This window comes from Sabethes cyaneus, chromosome 2 (genome assembly GCF_943734655.1).
Source record: "Sabethes cyaneus chromosome 2, idSabCyanKW18_F2, whole genome shotgun sequence".
Taxonomy (NCBI): domain Eukaryota; kingdom Metazoa; phylum Arthropoda; class Insecta; order Diptera; family Culicidae; genus Sabethes; species Sabethes cyaneus.
This window is the reverse complement of record NC_071354.1, coordinates 152,992,120-153,011,587: the sequence shown is the minus strand read 5'-3', so window position 1 is coordinate 153,011,587 and position 19,468 is coordinate 152,992,120. Positions and strand designations below refer to the sequence as shown.

General features: G+C 39.4%; 1 protein-coding gene across 2 annotated transcripts in view; it reads right to left on the bottom strand.

Annotated features, from left to right (window-relative positions):
• The window catches only part of LOC128738414 (protein cycle), a 58,675-nt gene extending 43,588 nt beyond the window's left edge, over positions 1-15,087 (bottom strand). The window contains exon 1 of one of the 2 annotated variants that reach the window (XM_053833512.1): positions 14,465-15,087. The gene's annotated coding sequence lies outside the window, so the exon portion shown is untranslated. The remainder of the gene's footprint in view (positions 1-14,464) is intronic. The other variant, XM_053833513.1, reaches the window with a different exon arrangement.
• Positions 15,088-19,468: the final 4,381 nt, after the last annotated feature.

Below are 19,468 nucleotides of genomic sequence, written 5' to 3'. Positions count from 1 at the left end.
GAAAGAGTGTCTTATATTCCCATGGAATCATATAAGCGACATTGCTTATAGATCCATTCCAACCCCTTTTGGTCCTTCACGAACAGCATTGACATGAAAGTTTCTGGGTAGATAAATTCGATTCTGCAGTGATTCTACTTGCATACAATGGGAAACCCTTGAGGTGATGGTGGCTACCCCCATACACACATACATACGCATTTTTTATTGTTGTTTAAATTTCCGACAAGCCGAAGGCGCCTGCATGGTAGGGTAAGGTGGTGCAGAATGCACCGCTTAAGCAAAACATCATTTTGCAGAGCAACGGCGTGTTTGTTCCACGTTTTTCAACTTCTAGAAGACTTTGGGATCTTTTTTACACTTACTCCTGGTGAAATTTCCTAACAAAAACCAGTATTTTTTGTTATTTTTGACGATTTTTGGCAAGAGTCAAAATCATTATGTGAGGCAGAACGTCAAAGCCCGTGGACAAAACGCACCAAGTTTGCCCAGCTAGGCGTTAAAAGCAACCAAAAAATTTACCATTCAATCACGTGTTGTATAAACTCCTAAAACTAGGCTGCCGCAATGGCGGAAGCGTTCGTTAAAGCGTTTGTTACATACGCTTGTTTGCTGGGATACAATGGGTTCATATCTCAACACAATTGGCAATAAAATGTAATCATCTACTTTTCTCCAACTGATGTGTGATGAAATATGGTAAGTTGAACAATGTACAATTAGATTTAAGGCAAATTCTAAGTCCTATACAATACATAATATTGCTACATTTTTAATAAATAATCCGAAACAAAAGATGTACTGCAAATTAAAAATATTTTATAACTGTTCGATCCCGCTGCGCTGTGATGCATTCTACCCCTGTTTTGTATTTTGAAGTTTTTTGCAATATATGTGAAAAATATGCATAGTTAATGCCGTTTTTGTGATGAATCATCGAGTATGACAGTATATCAATTAGATATACTGTATTTATTATGAAATTTGCATGCCGACTAGTGGTAAAAGCTTAAGAGAAACCCGTGATTTCTTATATGTGGAATGAGATCGCGGATAATCGCTTGATTTTATTGGATGTGGCTATGTTTGATGCTTTGACATTCTACACAATTATGAATTAGCGTGTTTTACACCCAGATAAAATGAGCATTCATAATTTTACCAAATAGTTTCCGCGTTTTTAAGCAATTAATAGCATGGGCCATTCTACCCCCCCGGTGCGTTCTGGACAGTCTTACCCTACAAACCATAACAGTTATAAAACAATCCCCCAAACAACTCAATGATTACTACTGCGCGGCCGCCCACGGCAATTTCTTAGTTGCGCAATTAACAATAAAGCTGTTTTTGCCATGTTGGGACTTATCAAAGGCTTCTCGTCTGCCAAAAACCAGCTCTATCTATTTGAAGAAACCTGGGAAATTGCAATGAGCAAACAGCACCACGCAAGTTCCTAGTCGGTGGATTTTTATGCTTAAACGGCAGATCAAAAGTGAGTCAGATGGTAACGTGTCGATTTAGAGTGACAACAGCTTGATTCTGGTGCTAGTGTACATTAAATCGTCCATATACACTAGCACCAGAAGCAAGTGGTTGTCACTCAAAAACTAGCTATTACGACATGATAGAAGAGTTCCACGCGCATCTGACTTGCATATTTGATGGAGCACCTCATTTTTTTAGGCTGAAATTAAAAAGTGCTAGTGAATGAAAATTGATTTATATTTCCTTATCAGAGACGACCTTTTGTGTTTCTCCGTGATAAAAAAAAGTAGAATTGTTCTGTGATACCGTATTAACAATTGTTTGATTTCTAGAATAAGTAAAGGTGAACATAATTGTGTTTTCCAAACCATCATCGAGAGCGGATACGCGTAAGCCAGCGGTTCCCAAATGGGAGTTCGCGAACCCCTGGGGGTTCGCAGAAATTATTTGGGGATTCGCGAAAAAAATAGCAGTAATGGCGGACAATTTGATTCTGCTACGAAAATTTAAACTAATACATACAATGTGCAATTTGAACCAAGCGCCTCTACATTCAGCATCTCTAATGTGTTCTTTAATGTGACAAAATATCAGCTGTTCGTTTTGCCAGAAGTAAAACCGATTTCGTAGACTGCTCGCCAAGGGACTGGCAACCCTATCCCTACTCAATGTGTTTGACAGTAGCCAACATCTACTGCCGGCGTGGGTATTATTTGCAAAAATCTGGCTAAGATTTGAAAATACTACCCATCTGCCAGCATACCGGCTTTGCAGAGTGAAGCGAACAGAACGTATAGCAGTGTCATGCTGTTTCATTTACGCAAATGGTTAGATGTTGACTGCAAAAACATGGCTGCCTAGCAGACCTGTGCTGCTCGCACATACTGAAAACCTCATGCTAAACTGTCAACGCTTGAGTAATGAGCTGGTTGCCTGCAGCCTGTTCGCACTTACACGAAATCCCGGGCCGAATTGAACACAGGTCTGCTAGGCAGCCATGTTTTTGCTGTCAACATCTAACCATTTGCGTAAATGAAACAGCATGACACTGCTATACGTTCTGTTCGCTTCACTCTGCAAAGCCGGTATGCTGGCAGATGGGTAGTATTTTCAAATCTTAGCCAGATTTTTGCAAATAATACCCACGCCGGCAGTAGATGTTGGCTACTGTCAAACACATTGAGTAGGGATAGGGTTGCCAGTCCCTTGGAATTGAAGCAAAAATACTTTTGTTTTCATTCACATTTTTACAATTCGACACTGGATTTCCAATTGACCTTGCCAGCGTTGCTGATATTGTTCAGGGTTTTGCGTGAGAAAGAAAGAAAAGTAAGTATTTTTGCTTTTGTCAACACTCACGCGTTGACAGTTCGACACGAGATTTCCTGTAAGTGCGAGCAGCCTACGAAATCTCTTTCTTTCGTACTTTTATTAAGGAAAGAATTTCTGCTAAAATAATTTGGTTTATGTTTTTCAACGAAGTTGTGCATGTAAAATCCTATAAATTTTTCGTAAGGGGTACAATTTTTTATATTTTTTTGTTAGGGGGTTCGCGATCAAAAAAACGTTGGGAACCGCTTGCGTAAGCGATTCCCAGCTAGCATTTTTATATGTATAAAAAAGTTAAAAATCAGCATTACGTACACGTATACATGCTAATAAATCGTATTTGTTGCGGCAAAACTGGCATATTCGTACTATTTTGGAGGCGGTATACGATTCCAATGTAAAATTTACATTGATACAACATAATGTGATACTTCTATTACCGCTTATAAGCAGGCTTTATAAATATGGCCGAGAAACGTTGGCAACGGATCTTCCGGGTGTATTTTCCATGATTTAAGAGGGGCAGCTACAAGGGGAATAGAGGGAATGAGTTGTTTGTTCTACAAAAAAGGGCGATCGGCTCGATTTCTAGTAAACGCCGCCTACAAGGTGCTCTCCAAGATCGTGTTACGCCGGCTGTCACCAATAGCACAAGCTAGAGCGTATGTGTGTGCGAACGAATGGTTAGACTTGAATGATCGAAACTAGATGTGAGACTATCTGATATAGGGTTTCGAGTGCAGGTAGTTTAACTGTCAAAACACTTGGGCGCAAACCGAGAGCGTGTGGGTTAGAGTTCCACTCAGCAATTGAACTACGCAATATATTTTTAGCTCCATATCGCAGGTTTCGCAGTTTCATCCAGTCGACCAATCGTCCCACCAAACGCTCCTCCAACTTTAATAAAAAAGGGTATTATCAGGCGGGCTTCATGGGAGTTCGTACCACTACGGACCAAATTCGGGAGAACAATATACCGACGCATCACATCTTTATTGACTACAAAGCAGCATACGATACAGTCGATCGAGACCAGCTAAGGCAGGTAATCTTTCGTGTGACGTGGTAGCTGAGTTCGTGTATTTGGGATCGCTGGTGACCGCGTATAGTAACACTAGTAAAGCGCATGTACAAGGCGCGTCCAACATATACAGGGCGCATTCAGCTGACAATGTACAAAACCATTATTAAACCGGTAGTTCTGACGCTGCTCACGGTGGACATACGCGCCGTGTTCAAGCGGAAGGTTCAGCGGACGATAATTGGTGAAGTACAAACTGAAAGCGGAGAATGGCGGAAGCGTATGAATCATGAGCTACAGGCACTGCTTGTAGAGATTCCCATCGTACATCTAGCAAAAATCGGTAGACTACGGTGGGCTGGACACGTCGTAAAAATGCCGGAGAACAGTGCGACAAAAATGGTTTTTTACAAAAGCACCACCAAAAGCAGGAACAGGAAGGCCAACGTGCAAGACCCGGCCAAAAGCGACTGGCAACTTCTGGGAAACCCAAGAAATTAGTGAGAAAAAGATCAAGCTGATTGGAAACGATTGGTTGAAACTGCAGGAATCACCCCGGATAACATCGACGACGAAATCTGAGACAGGAACCGAAACGTTCACATTTTTTCTATACAGTTGCCAGTATATCGTCGCTTCGTATTGTTTCTGTATCGAGAGAGCCTATCTCTTGTTATGTTGAAACTAGCTGGAATACGTACATGATAATAAAACATTCTTATTTGCACTGTGTACAATCGAAGAAAATGTCGCAGTATAGAAGTGACAGGCATTCGCCATTTTTTGATTACAATTCTAGCTGCAATAGTATGGACAAGCGACAGAGAACAAGGTGTAATATTGATCCGATTTTCACCTTGTCGTATCCAAATCTCGAACCTCACATCTGTTGTTCTCGAAAGTAGCACACAGAATGACATATCTCATTTTTCTCATGTTACCCGACCTTACGGGAAACGTTGCATACACGCAAAGGAATTCTGTAAGAGGTTGCCAAACGTCACGTCTTACTTGGAGTTAGTATTTGGGCAGTGCTACCATATAAGTGTTGTTTTCATCTGCTATCCAAGTTCATAGCTAAGCAAGTTTGTCAATTCATATATGCTGAGTGCTATTAATTTGATTTCATTCTACCACGCCAATGCTATTCACTACACACCTGAAATTTATGTAATGAAAATTTTTGAAGTTTTGGACGGTTTTGTGGTTGATCACTACTTTAAACATCTTGTAAGAATAGATGCAGTAAAGTTCGTTTTCAATTTTGGGAACGTTTTGTAAAAATTTTTGTTAAAACCTTTTTCCGATTTATATTTTTCTCAAATTGAAAATTTTCTTATGCAGTATTTCATGAAATTATGAGACCCTTCGACCCACTTTGTACGATAGTTTTGAAAACGTGCGATTGCGAAACATAGCATTTCGATTTGGTATAATTGTGCTGTGCATCACACGCCATTTCCTCTATAACACTTATTGTTATATAGATACAGAACTATGAAAACAAATTGCAATTGTAATCAATTACAGCCAACAAAACATCTACTGTGTGTAAACAACATTGCTGAAAAAATAATATGACTCCTCCGAGCTTGAGGTCCCATGTTCTTTCACACCCCTATTAGAATGTGGCTATAAAATTCATATTCAATACTAATTAAACTGCTGCTAGACAAGCAGAACCAACAAGTCAAGTTCAGACAGTTCATCCCGCATTACATTTCAAAACTCATTCAATGTAAATATAATCATCTGTACGACGACAGCCAACCAATCGACGAACAGTAACATGGCATTAGAGCAAAACATTACGCAATCGTCATTAAGTATACTAAAACAATCCCATAATAAATACACCCCTAAATAGCAAATAAATGGGAATCATCCCATATATTCGCTAGACGACCGGTACGACGAGTACGTTTAGCAGTTCGCCACGCTTAAAAGCACATACTTACTTTAAGCTTTGTGCCCTCACCGACCAGGCGTTGCGTCTCGGGTGTCGTGCATCCCCTGTCCTGTAGGAACAGCGCAAAATACTTAACCAACTTAAACGGCACGTGTAGACTTTCATCAGCGCACTATTTTAACGAAACAGGACCGTTTTTGTCTGACAAAAACATTTTACTGGAAAAAAACGCATACATCCGTAGGTATACCAGCCAGCCAATTACATAGTGCAGGCTTTTGAAGAATGCACTTTTGTTTAGGAAAGCGATAATCACGAGAACGAATGCCTAATGTATGTGTGCAAAATTGTTACTGCACAAGTGCAGTAATATTGAGAGTCGGGTGATGCACTACCAGAGCGGTTGACTGTTACGTCAATGATGTAATAGTTTTACACGGAAAGATGATAGTGATGACTACCCGCAATTCAGCTGTCAGCCAGTTTTACAATGGATTCAAAAATTGAAAATTGAAGCTTAATTTTTACATAATTTTTGCAGAAGAACTTTAATTTGGAAAAAATTGGATATTTTTTTAAATGATGCCATCCCTAGCAAAAGAGGGAAAAAACGCGAACGTGTCATGAAAATTTTGCAACAATTCAAGTATCGTGGTATTAGACTTGACTATTCGCATATCATTTACGGCCGCAAACTTGAACTTGAAGGAAGGTCATCACCGGCCGGCGCATGCTGTTGAGGTAATGATCTCTGATTGCAATCTAGCTACCACCTACTATTTAGTTGCTGCACTGCAAATGACATCAAGATGTATATAACATACCTACAGCAATAATCATAACGAAGCTAAATGCAATGACCCCTGAGAGAGGCAGGTCTGGTCAGCTGTGTCAACATTTTTTTTCAGATTTCAGAAATTCAGAAATTTGCTCTGTTTTAACATTAGCATCTATTGAAACCACATTGCAGAACTGAACTTTCGTAAAGTAATACAACCATTAACAATGTTCCCTTCAAATATTTAATATCTTCCTAGCGATTCAAAGAACAGTGTGAAGATGACGCATATGTAGATATATATATATATAATATGCAATTATTCACTAATTGAACATCTTGGTAGTGTTACGCGCCAATTCATTTTCATCACGATTATTCTAGAGAACAAGTTTATTCTTCGCTGCGTAGTTCGAAACTTGCTCTTCTTAATTTTCCAGACTGATGCACATTAAAAATAATAAGTTTATCTTATCACAATCGCAGCTGTACTTAGGTTTGCATTTGTTCTGGACTCGTGGAATCAATCATCGAACAAACTATTGCACACAATCACGATTATTCACCTGGCTTGTTCTGTCTTGTTTTTTAAATTCAAATTCAAAGTTTCACACAAATAAATCTAATAACAAACTGACCTTACGACTTGGGACGACAAGAAGAAGGTAAACATGCTTTTTTTCGTTGCCCACCCATAAGTAACAGTATCTATTTGAAATAATTTTGCTGAAATCAACGGAAAGAGGAGTTCCTGCTCTTATAAATTTAGCATGCTAAAAGTTAGTACTGCAGAAACACCAAGAACAAAAACAAGGGAGCACAAGGTTTATTTGATATTTTTATCACTGCGCACTCGGCAAATGAATTATGGCTGTGAAAATGTGATACGTAACGTTATGAAATAAAGCTTTCGTGAAGAAAATTTACACTCACGATTGATGGGTACATTGGAAGTAGAAGTCTTGTTTGCTTTATTTCAGTGTTAACCAAGCAACTATGCAGCCTAAAGAAATTGTTTCTGCTGAATCAAATCAAATTTTTGGCATATCATGGAAATATAGTAGAAAGTTTGTCGAATCGTTGAACTAAGTTATCGTGTAACCAAGTGCTAAAACTTGGCAATAGTTTGCCCGTTTTTTTAGACAACATGTTTTTTATAGCGTTGATTCTACTGCAAAAATTGAAATTAGGATTTAAATTAATTTTTTTCTATATGAGTGATCTTCCCAATCAAGTTACTCTTTATTTGTCTATTACTCCTGTTTTATTTGTTCAAGTTGTTTTTTAATTTCCGAAGTATATTGATTTAAGTTGCCCCAACTAGAGTATTCAGTCTCTATAGGAATAACGCTTCATTAATGAAACAACCAAGCATAATGTAATTTCTATTTTCTTTTTAAATTGTTAACATCATTATTTAGCAGATAAAGCATTTATTTTAAATGCCATAGGATAACAAATAATACTCCCAAGCATCCGTATTACAGAATAAACGTAGCTATCTATACCTATAAAAATGGATTTCTGTCTGTCCATATGTTCCTTATAAAATCGAAAACTACTGAACCGATCGGCGTGAAAATTTGCATGTAGAGGTTTATGGGGCCGCGGAAGGTTCTTATGATGGTTAGAGACCCCTCCCCCCACTAAGAGGGGGGCTCCCACACAAATCTATATCTATAAAAATGGATTTCTGGCTGTCTGCCGGTATGTTCCTTATAGAATCGAAAACTACTGAACTGATCGGTGTGAAAATTTCCATGTAGAGGGCTTTGGGGCTGGGGAAGATTCTTATGATGGTTGGAGATTTCTCCCCCCACTAAGAGGGGGGGGGGGCTGCCATACAAATAAAACACAAATTTCTGTCTGTCTGTCCGTATGTTCCTTATAGAATCGAAAACTACTGAACCGATCGGCATGAAAATTTGCATGTGGGGGTTTCTGGGGCCAGGGAAGGTTCTTATGACGGCTAGAGACCTCACCCCCACGAAGAGGGGGGGCTCCCATACAAATGAAATACAAATTTCTGCATAACTTGAGAACTAATCAAGCAAATGGAACCAAATTTGGCATGTAAAGGTTTTTGGAGGCAAGAATTTTTTCTATGATGAATTAGGACCTCTCCCCTTTTTAGGAGGGGTGGTTCCCATACAAATGAAATACAAATTTCCACATAGCTCTAGAACTAATCAAGCTAATGGAACCAAATTTGGCATTTGGGTGTTTTGGGAGGCAATTTTTTTCTATGGTGCATTGAGACCCCTACCCTCTTTAGGAGGGGAATTATGACCCCACCCCCTATAAGAGGGGACGCTCCCATACAAATGAAATATGCACAAATTTCCTCATAACTAGAGATCTAATCAACCAAATGAAACCAAATTTGGCATGTGGGGGGTTTTTGAGGCAGAAATTTTTTTATGATGGTTTTAGTCCCCTCACTCCTGTGGTAGGGGGATAAGTACTGTGATACAAACTCGAACTCGAGAAACTTTAGACTCTTCCATAAAACATTAGTCAATAACAAGACCACCAAAAACTATCAATAGTAACACTAGGTGATGCAGGGCGAGACGGCCGCAGGCCGTGAGTGTTGCCTGCAACCCGCCGTCGGCAGCGCCGGCCACGGCGGGGGCATCCACCCGCAAAGAATCACCTCTATCTAGCTTTATTTATTTTCCTAGGTCTACTGACCTCTATTACTTTCTTTCAGTTGGATCCGAGCGAGCGACAGCGAGTAAGGAGAGGATAACCCCTGCGAAATGGTACTTTCCACGAAAACATTTTCCGTGAAATGGTACATCTCGCGTAAGGTTTTTCGCGAAATGGTATTCCGCGAAACTCTATATTCCGCGTTATGGTCAACCGAGAAGTGGTGTTCCGCAAAATGGTATTCGGCGAAACTAAGCGATGGGGGGAGTTGTTTTCTACTTTACTGTGAGGAAAATTTGTATTAAACCACCCATGAACTCCTCAGAAACTTGCAAAACTTGAGATTGTGACAAAAGTCATCCGAGATTCACGATTTATGCACAACACAGTTTAATTGTGTTTAGTTTGTTGGGTCAGCTAGTTATTAATAAATATTAGCGTAACTATAGGTGCTACCACAACTAAGGTATGAAATGGGGAAAGCAACTGAGAAGAAGTGTCAAACATAAAGGGTGTCCCACAACAAATTGCGTCACGGAAAAAACGCTGAAGAAAATTATTCATTGGGTATTTTCTCTTGAAAACTTGGGTGGAAGTAGTTTAGAGTGTATTATTTACACTGTATTTTTATCGCTGTCATTTTTTTGAAAATTGGAAAAAATGGCGTCACCCGAAAAGCAACATCGCGAATCGATTTTGCGCAAGTACCTGGAAAATCCTCAACTCTCTCATCTTCGATCGCCGGAAAACAACTCGGAATCGTGCGGTCAACGGTGAGTCGTGTGATTAAACGTTATCACGAAACTCTGAGCATCGGACGGAAGGAGAAAGTCGATAAGAAAGGTTGTTCTATTAGTGATCAGGATCACAAGCGTGTCGTGAAAGCATTTAAGTAGAATCCCAATGCGTCGGTCAGGGATGTGGCCAAAAAGTTTAATCTGTCCCAGTCTTTCGTTCAGAGAGCCAAAGACCGGGTGAATACATACATACAAAGTACAGAAGGCTCTAAATTTTGACGAACGGCAAAAAACGGAAGGAAAGTCACGGGCCCGGAAACTGTACACCCGGGTGCTAACGAAGCCGCATTGTTTCGCATTGTTAATGGATGTTAATGTTAATTTTCAAATCAAACTTCAAGTCCAATTCCAAGTCTAATTTAATTCTAGTTTCAAGTAAAATTTCAAGTCCAATTTCAAATAAAAACTTTAAATTCTGTGTTTTTGAAGTATAACTTCGAGTCCCGTTTCCCTAAATTGAAGTCTAATTTCAAATCCAATTTTAGGTCTAATTTACAGTTTAATTTGAAGCAATTCGAGCCTAATTGGATGTCCTATATCAAGTCACGTTTTCAGCTCTGATTTCTAGTTCAATTCACCGTCTACTTTCTAGTCTATTTTCAACTTTGATTTCAAATCCAACTGTACCCATGAGTCCGTAGTTTTCAACAGATTTGGCGGATTTTTTCTTGAGAATTAATAATATAGTAATGTTCCGATTTTTTAGCTCGCGATTTTGTCTACCCCCGATTTTATCAACTTTTTATCCCGATTTTGTCAGCCTATAAACACAGACAAGCAGACATAACTCTTGGAAGAAAAATCTACAAAAATTATCGTACCTCACATTTAGCCTGAACACTAACACCATCTATGATCGACATTCCCAAATATCAAATAACAACAGGAGTATCCCTCGAAGTAGCAAGTATTTTTTTATTGGGAATTCCCTTTATTTCGTCAAAAAGCGCCACTTTGATCAAAACGGAGACATTCCCAACTAAACCCAAATTTGAAATGACGGTTTTATCGGTACGAAGAATGGAAAACGAGTGTTATGTCTGTTTGTCTGAGCTAGAAATTTTGGTTGACTTTTGTGCTTTTAAACATGATTTTAAAACTGTTCAGTCTGGCGAAGTCTGTCGATAAAGAAGGGTCACATCTTTGAAAGACGTTTAATCCCAAAGTTTTGCTTTTTTACATAGCTCAAGAACAAAATTTTTCCAGATATTTTTTTTTTTCAATGTAACTAAAAACATTTATTTTTACTTTTTCATAAAAGTAAATGCAAGGTTCGATGCTTAGTTTATTAGTTACTAGCTGACCCGACAAACTTCTTATTGCCACAAATTAAACTGTGTTGTACATAAATCGTGAATCTCGGATGACCTTTGTCACAATCTTGAGATTTGCAAGTTTCTGGGGAGTTCATGGGTGTTTTAATATACAAATTTTCCTCACAGTAAAGTAGAAAGCAACTCCCCCTCATTGCTTAGCCTGATAAAATAAAGCGGATAGCATTTAAATAGTCGCCATCATTACAAATCATTTCGCCAAATACCATTTTGCAGAACACCAATTCTCGGTTGCCCATAACGCGGAATGTAGAGTTTCGCAGAATACCATTTCGCGAAAAGCCTTACGCGGGATGTACCATTTCACGGAAAATTTTTTCGTAAAAAGTACCATTTCGCAGGGGTGGCCCAACTGAAAGAAAGTAATAGAAGTCAGTAGATCTAGGAAAATAAATAAACATAGAAAGAGGAGATCTCTACGGGAGGCTGCCCCCCGCAGTGGCCGGCGGTTCCGACGGCAAGTCGCCGGCGACACTCGCGGCCTGTGGCCGTCTTGCGCTGGATTATCTAATGTGACTATTGATAGTTTTTGGTGGTCTTGTTATTGATTAATGTTTTATGAAAGAGTCTAAAATTTCTCGAGTTCGATTAGTTTTGGATTTTCGCAAAAATTTCTGTTTCATTTGTATGAGACTCCTTATCCCCCTACCACAGGGGTGAGGGGTCTCAAACCATCATTAAAAATCCTGTCTCCAAAACCCCCCACATGCCAAATTTCGTTCCATTTGCTTGATTAGTTCTCGAGTTATGAGGAAATTTGTAGTTCATTTGTATGGGAGCTGCCCTCCTACAAAAGGAGAGGGGTCCTAATTCAACATTGAAAAAATTCATGCCTCCAAAGACATCCACATGCCAAATATGGTTCCATTTGATGATTTAGTTCTGGAGTCATGAGGAAATTTGTATGTTATTTGTATAGGAGCCCCCATTCCTAAAGTGGGGAGAGGTTTCAATTCACCATAGAAAACATTCTTGTCTCCAAAAACACCCACATGTCAAATTTTGTTCCATTTGCATGATTAGTTCTCGAGTCATGAGGAAATTTGTATTTTATTTGTATGGGAGCCCCCCCTCCTAAAAAGGTAAGGGGTCCTAATTCATCATAGAAAAAAATCATACCTCCAAAACCACCCACATGCCAATTATGGTTCCACTTGATTAATTAGTTCTCGAGTTATGAGGAAATTTGTATTTCATTTGTATAGGAACCCCCCGCCTAAAGTAGGGAGAGGTTTCAATTCACCATAGAAAAAATTCTTGGCTCCAAAAACACCCACATGCCAAATTTTGTTCCATTTGCTTGATTAGTTCTCGAGTTATGCAGAAATTTTTGTTCCATTTGTATGGGAGCCCCCCCCCCTCTTAGTGGGGGGAGGGATCTCTAAACATCATAAGAACCTTGCCTGGCACCAAAAACCTCAACATGCAAATTTTCACGCCGATCGGTTCAGTAGTTTTCGATTCTATAAGGAACATACGGACAGACAGACAGAAATCCATTTTTATAGGTATAGATGAATATTTGAAGCAAATAAATGTAAAGGAATCCCGTCCAGTTGGCCTCGAGGTATGACGCTGGCCTAATAAGCCAGTCGTCGTATGTTCGAATCTCGGCTGGGAGAGACTGTTAGAGTCAATAGGATCGTAGCAACTAGCCTTGCAATTGTCCTGCACTCTAACAGCTGGCTGCAAAAACTGTCGTATAAAAACAGAAGGTCGAGTTTCGATAGCGGAATGTAGTACCTAGGCTTTGCTTTGCTAAATGTAAAGGAAAATCAAGTTTTCCATTTATATAATAACAAAAACCTCTGTCGTACATTTTTCGTCGCAAACAGATAATAAACTGACATGTTATGAGTAAAATATTTTAAAAATCACCAGAAAATCGAAAGTTTTACTCGAAGTTTTCAAAAAAATGAAATGTTTGGATTGTTAAAATATTGTTTTCATTCATTAGTCCATAAACCGAATATAAAGGGTGTCCCGCATCAAATTGCACCACGCAAGAAACGCTGTTGAAAATTACCTATTGGGTATTTTCTCTTGAAAATTTAGGTAGAAGTAGTTTAGAGTGTATTGTTTCACTGTATTTTTATAGCTGACAGTTTTTCGAAAATTGGGAAAAATGGCGTCACCCCAAAAACAACGTCGCGAATATTATGGGGCTATTTTGAAGCAGGCATTACGAAAGCATCTCAAGGAGGTCAAATCTGAGGAAGAAATAAAGAAAAATTGGGTTTCCGTACAGAAGAAGCTGCATCCAGATGTTGTACAGAATCTTAAGAGTGAAGTTAAGCGCAAGGTGCTAGTATACGGTAATGGTATTGAAGTTGAATGAAATAAATATGCCAACAGCTTACTAATGTTTTATATTTTGTTGTCTGAAAGTTTGAAAAGGATGGTTCAATTAGGTAATTTTCTACAACTTTTCTTCCGTTGTGCAATTTGATGTGGTACACCCTTTACTTGTATGCAAATTTTCATAAAATTCTTTGACTTTTGGCCTCACTTTATGCGATAGTTTATAAAAATGTACTTTGCAGTTTCTCTTCAGCAAAAATAGTTTCTTCTTAAATTTTCATTTTGGACCCTTATATTTTCAACGCAAAATTAATTCTACAATCAACAAATCATACCAAATTGAAAGTCATTCAGTACTGTCAGCGGATAAACCATAAAGTTCTTCGCTTTGTATGATTTTATTGTTATACTTTTAATAAAATTTAAATTAAAATAGGTAATACAAAAAAATCCGGCAGATCCATAAATAGTTACCGGCAAAACTAAAATTGGACACTATATTATCACAAAACAAACTATTGAGGTTCAAGCCACAGAAACATTTAAATAAACTTGATGTTACGGATGCCTTCAACAGCATCTGAGCCCAAAAACGTTTACACCGTTTGCTGGCCGCGTGTTTTTTAAATCTTTTACAAATGTGAATAGCTATCGAAATCTCTTCTACAAGGCGCGATATGAAACTATCAGTTAAACTGCTATTTCTTTGTAGTTTCTCTGCACTTATCAGTTGAAAACACCAATAAAAGAAATGTTTTCGCTCTAATTTGCGCTTTTTCACTACGACGATCTGTTCTGAATAAAAAAAAATTGATTTTTAATTCGTTACCATAATTTTACTATAAACTAAATGCTTACCGTGACTAGGAATGGTCATTTAAATGAAGCGTTTCCCAATATCAACAATTACAAATTATATATTTGTGATGTAACTGATATCACTGTTATTACTTTTATCAGGAATCTATAGATCTATAGGGTTTTCTTCGCAATAATCATGAATCAAATAATTCATGTCACTACTTTTCCATCCAAAGCACCTATCATTCAACAGATAATCAACTCATATCACACTTTCATTGTAACCGTTGTTCCCGTCGGGAAATACAAACGCAATTCCCTGGCAAATCTTCTAAACACACTCAGCAGTCACTTATTTGCCAACTTAACTATCAATGAAGGTCGTGCACTTGGTACTATTTTCGCATCAACACTATCGAACTTCCGCGTTTTCTCTGTGTATGAGTTAAAGTGGGATTCTAACCGCAACAACCGCGAGCAAGATGCACCCTGCTCAGAATACGCCGCAAGTCACTCACCGGTTCTTCCGATAGACACGCGGCAAGGAATCACCCTTCACAAAGAATCGCTTTGACACACTTCCAATGCACTACTGCCCGAAACTGTCCAGTATCATCCGAGTTTTCTAACATCTAATGCACTTAGTAAACCTACCGTAGAGTGGCAGTGTGTTGCAACATGGGACGTAACTAACTACAGTCTCTATCGTTCCCGTTCACGGCCGACACACAACTACGGGTTGCATCGGCTGGAATACAGGGAGATTGAGTTTAGTAGCGGTAGTATTGCAAACTGCAGCATTTGGTTGCAGTTTTCCCGCTTGCCGTCTGCCGGGGCCATGAAGGGATTAAATTACACATGCGACGCACTGTTCGGGTCACTTGTGAATGATTGCAGTGGAGGTGATTTTGCCTGTAATGACAAGTCAAGTCAAGTTATAGACCTAACCAAAATTTATCAATTTATTTATCGGTAAACTGATGCATTAACGAAAAAATACTTCAGTTGGTAATATAATATCAGTATATCTCGATCTTCAGTATGCTAGCACTAGCTCTGCTAACTGAATGCTATTGTCTCAGCAATTCAGCATTTTAAATTTATATTTTGATCTATTGTTTTAAGTTGCATTAGCATATAACTTAAACAAACAATATGCTCATGAAACGTGTATATCGAAAATTATAACAAAGTGTATTTGGAGCATCTCTACAAAACCGTTACTATTCTAGCCTATTAAATACTATCACTAGTAGTGTGCAATACCAGCAACTAAGCTTTGTGTACGTAAACTAACTCTAAGCGCAATGAAAAACAGAGAGAGGAACTGCATCCTGATAACGAACTACTCCTCACGAGCTACTGCCATAAGTCCATTAGATTTTTCATGCTTTCATGTAAGTTATCAAATTTGACAAACAGACAGTCTTTTGACTCCGCGGGCATTACGATGAAATACCGGTTATTTTACAATAGTCTGCCCACTTTAATTTATTGTATGCTTATTAGCAATTTTTTATTTTTAAAATTTACATATATCGCAGCGTGTGATTAATTCCATGATTACTTCGAAACTAAGATTTCCCGATGTTTAGTCGGTCTTTGGTTACTTTATTATGGGAGTCAGATAGCTCTTGAAAACGGCTCAAAAAGCACATGAATAGATTTATGTAAACAATTGCTGTCTGTCCGTGATAGACGAAAGAAATAACGAAGTGCAGTTTTCGTATGACGAGCTGCTGCTGGGGCATGAAAAATTGTTTCACTAAGAAATGTACATAAGATCCGAAATATTTGATCTGCCTAAATGTGTGTATATAATACGGGCAAGAATAACAGGAGTGTAACAATCGCTTCTGCAGACATTCTGCCTCAGTAGATTTGCTTATTTACATTCAGATTTTATGAAACTTGTGCTTTCTCGACTAATGATGACCAAGGGATGCCAAACTAAATATTTGTTCGTAGGTTAACGTGTTCCTTCACTTTGCAAAACACTGCAATCGTTTCGCGTTGTATGACTATTAAAAGACAGGCCTTCGTCGAACTACTTGAATCCCGAGCTTCGGAGCTACCATTTGGCGAAACTGTCGAAGAACAATGGACACCTTCATTCAAGAACGCCTTCATCACGGCCAGTAACACTCTTCAACGAATCCTCCAGAAATGTCGGAAGTACAGCGTGACCACACATCATACTCTCGAAGATTTCAGAGCAACGTACGGTACAGTCAAGCGCGAACAGCTATAATGCACGGGAACCAACCGCTTAGTTGATTTCGAGGTACGATGCTGGTCTAACAAGTCAGTTGTCGTATGTTCGAATCTCGGCTATACGATGCTACTAGACAGCGTCAGTAGAATTGTACTAGCCCGGTAACTGGCCTGTTCTCCAAAGGGTGTCTCACTTCAAGTTGCTTCACGGAAAACACGCTGTAGTAAATTACCTAGTGGACCGATTCTTTTCAAACTTTCAGTCAATAACATATAACCCATTAGTAAGCTTTTGGCATATTTATTTCATTCAACTTTAATTCCATAACCGTATGCTCGCATCTTACGCTTAATTCCACTTATAAGGTTCTGTACAACATCTGGCTGCAGCTTCTTTTGTACGGAAACCCACTTTTTCTTCATGTCTTCCTCAGATTTGACCTCCCTGGGATGCATCCGTAATGCCTTCTTCATAATAGCGCAGTATTTTTCAATGGGCCTTAGTTCCGGTGCGTTGGGGTGGTTCATGTCCTTGGGTACGAAAGTGACCCAGTTGGATGCGTACCACTCCAGTGCATCTGAATAATGGCATGGAGCTAGATCCGGTCAGAAAATCGTTGGGCCCTCGTGTTGGTTCAACAGAGGAAATAGACGCTTCTGTCACTCCTTGAGGTAGTTTTGCACGTTTACAGTCCCGGTAGTCACGAACGGCGCACCCCTTTTGCCACATGGGCAGATTGCTTGCCAAATCATGTATTTATTGGCAATCTTTGAAAGTTTCTGCTTCCTTACTTGCCCTGAACATCAAACTTGTGCTGGGCGGTGAAGAACACCTGTACTAGTAGCCTCGGAAGCTGATGGAAGTCCGCTTTGACGTAAGTCTCATTATCGATGATGAGACAATGAGGTTTCGTCAGCTTTTGGATGAACAATTTGTGGGCCCATGATTTTCCCACCCTATTTTGCAGTTTGTCACGGTTTGGAGTCTTCTGCATTTTATACGTATGCAGTTCCTCCCGTTCCTTGGCTCTCTGAACGAAAGACTGGGACAGATTCAACTTTTTGGCCACATCACTGACCGAAGCATTGGGATTCCGCTAAACTCACGGCATTACTAGGCAGCCATGTTTATGCAGTCAACATCTAACCATTTGCGTAAATGAGATAGCATGACACCGCTATACGTTCTGTTCGTTTCACTCTGCAAAGCCGGTATGCTGGCAAATGGGTATTATTTTCAAATCTTAGCCAGATTTTTGCAAATAATACCCACGCCAGCAGTAGATGTTGGCTACTGTCAAACACATAGAGTAAGGATAGGGTTCCCAGTCCCTTGGCTCAACGCTTTCACGACACGCTTGTGATCCTGATCACTAATAGAACGTCCATTATGGCCGCATTTCGCCTTCCGTTCGATGCTCAGAGTTTCGTAGCAACGTTTAATCACACGACTCACCATTGACTGCACGATTCCGAGTTATTTTCCGATGCCCCGATGGGAGCGTTGAAGATTTTGCAGGCCCTTGCGCAAAATCAATTCGCGACGTTCCTTTTCGGGAGACGCTATTTTTTCCAATTTTCGAAAAGCTAACTGTGATAAAAATACAGTGTAAACAGTACACTCTAAATTACTTCTACCCACATTTCCAAGAGAAAATACCCAATGGATAATTTTTTCTACAGTGTTTTTTCCGTGATGCAGTTTGATGTGGGACACCCTTTAATAGCCGGCTGTAAAGCCTCTCGATAAGGAACGGTTTTTCGGACAAACTGACGCGGCTGATCAAAGCTGCTCTGAAGTAAATGATGTGCTACGTGCGTGTTTCGGGGGCATTCTCAAGTTTCTTTCGAATCGCACAGTGTTGCGGCAAGGGGAAGAAAATGTCATACAGCATCGTTATAGAAGGTGTGATCCGGTAAGCGGACCTCGAAGCAAGGGGAATGATCATCAGCAAGAGTAGCAAATTCCTAACCTTCGCAGACGACCTCGACATCAGTACTAGAAACCTTGGGACGGCGGAGGTAATCTGCGAAAATAACGTTCAGCCAGGGACAGTGTTTAAGGACAGTGACGGAAAGCAGTGAAGCACAGGCGCATGAACCGGAAGCGTCAGGCACTACTTGGAGACACTGGCTTGCCCAGAGGTGGGGCACCATGTCTACAAAATATATTTGGGCTTAGAAAAACACAAATATTAGAATTCTAAATTCTGACATATTTCAGGAAACGTATTGTTGGTCAGGATTGTCCAGATTTTGTTACGAACAAGCCTTGAAACAAGCAATGATTTATGTCGAATTTGTTAATAAGGTCTTGCACGGGCGAGCATAACCTCACTTCTTTGACGTCTATCAGTGGTTTGTTTACATGGACTTGGAACATGGGTTAACATGGTTGAAACTGAATATTGCTTAAGGCCTTAGCGGCAAGTCAGAAAAGCACATAAACTGCCATTCCGAGTAGTTTGGAGGGTGACACTGCTGGATAATACGCTTTCAAAACGTTTAATTCCAATTTATGCATATCGCGTTCGCCTAACAAATATAGTAAACAAACCACGAGTGGATGTCAAATGGGTGAATTGCGTTCATTTCGGTTCATTCGTGACGTCACCTTGCAAAACCTTATTCAAGCCGAGTTTAAACTGGATGAATTTTATCTGTCAGATAGGGGCAAATGAACACAAAAAGTTCATCCAGTTCCAATCCGGATTGAATAAATAAATTCGACATTAGTGAGTATAAGAAGTTATGACTATCCAGGGCTGTCCTGCACTCAGTGCACCTGTTTTGCTTTTTCGGCTATAACAACTCAGCCAAACAAAATTCGAAAATGTTAAGTATGGG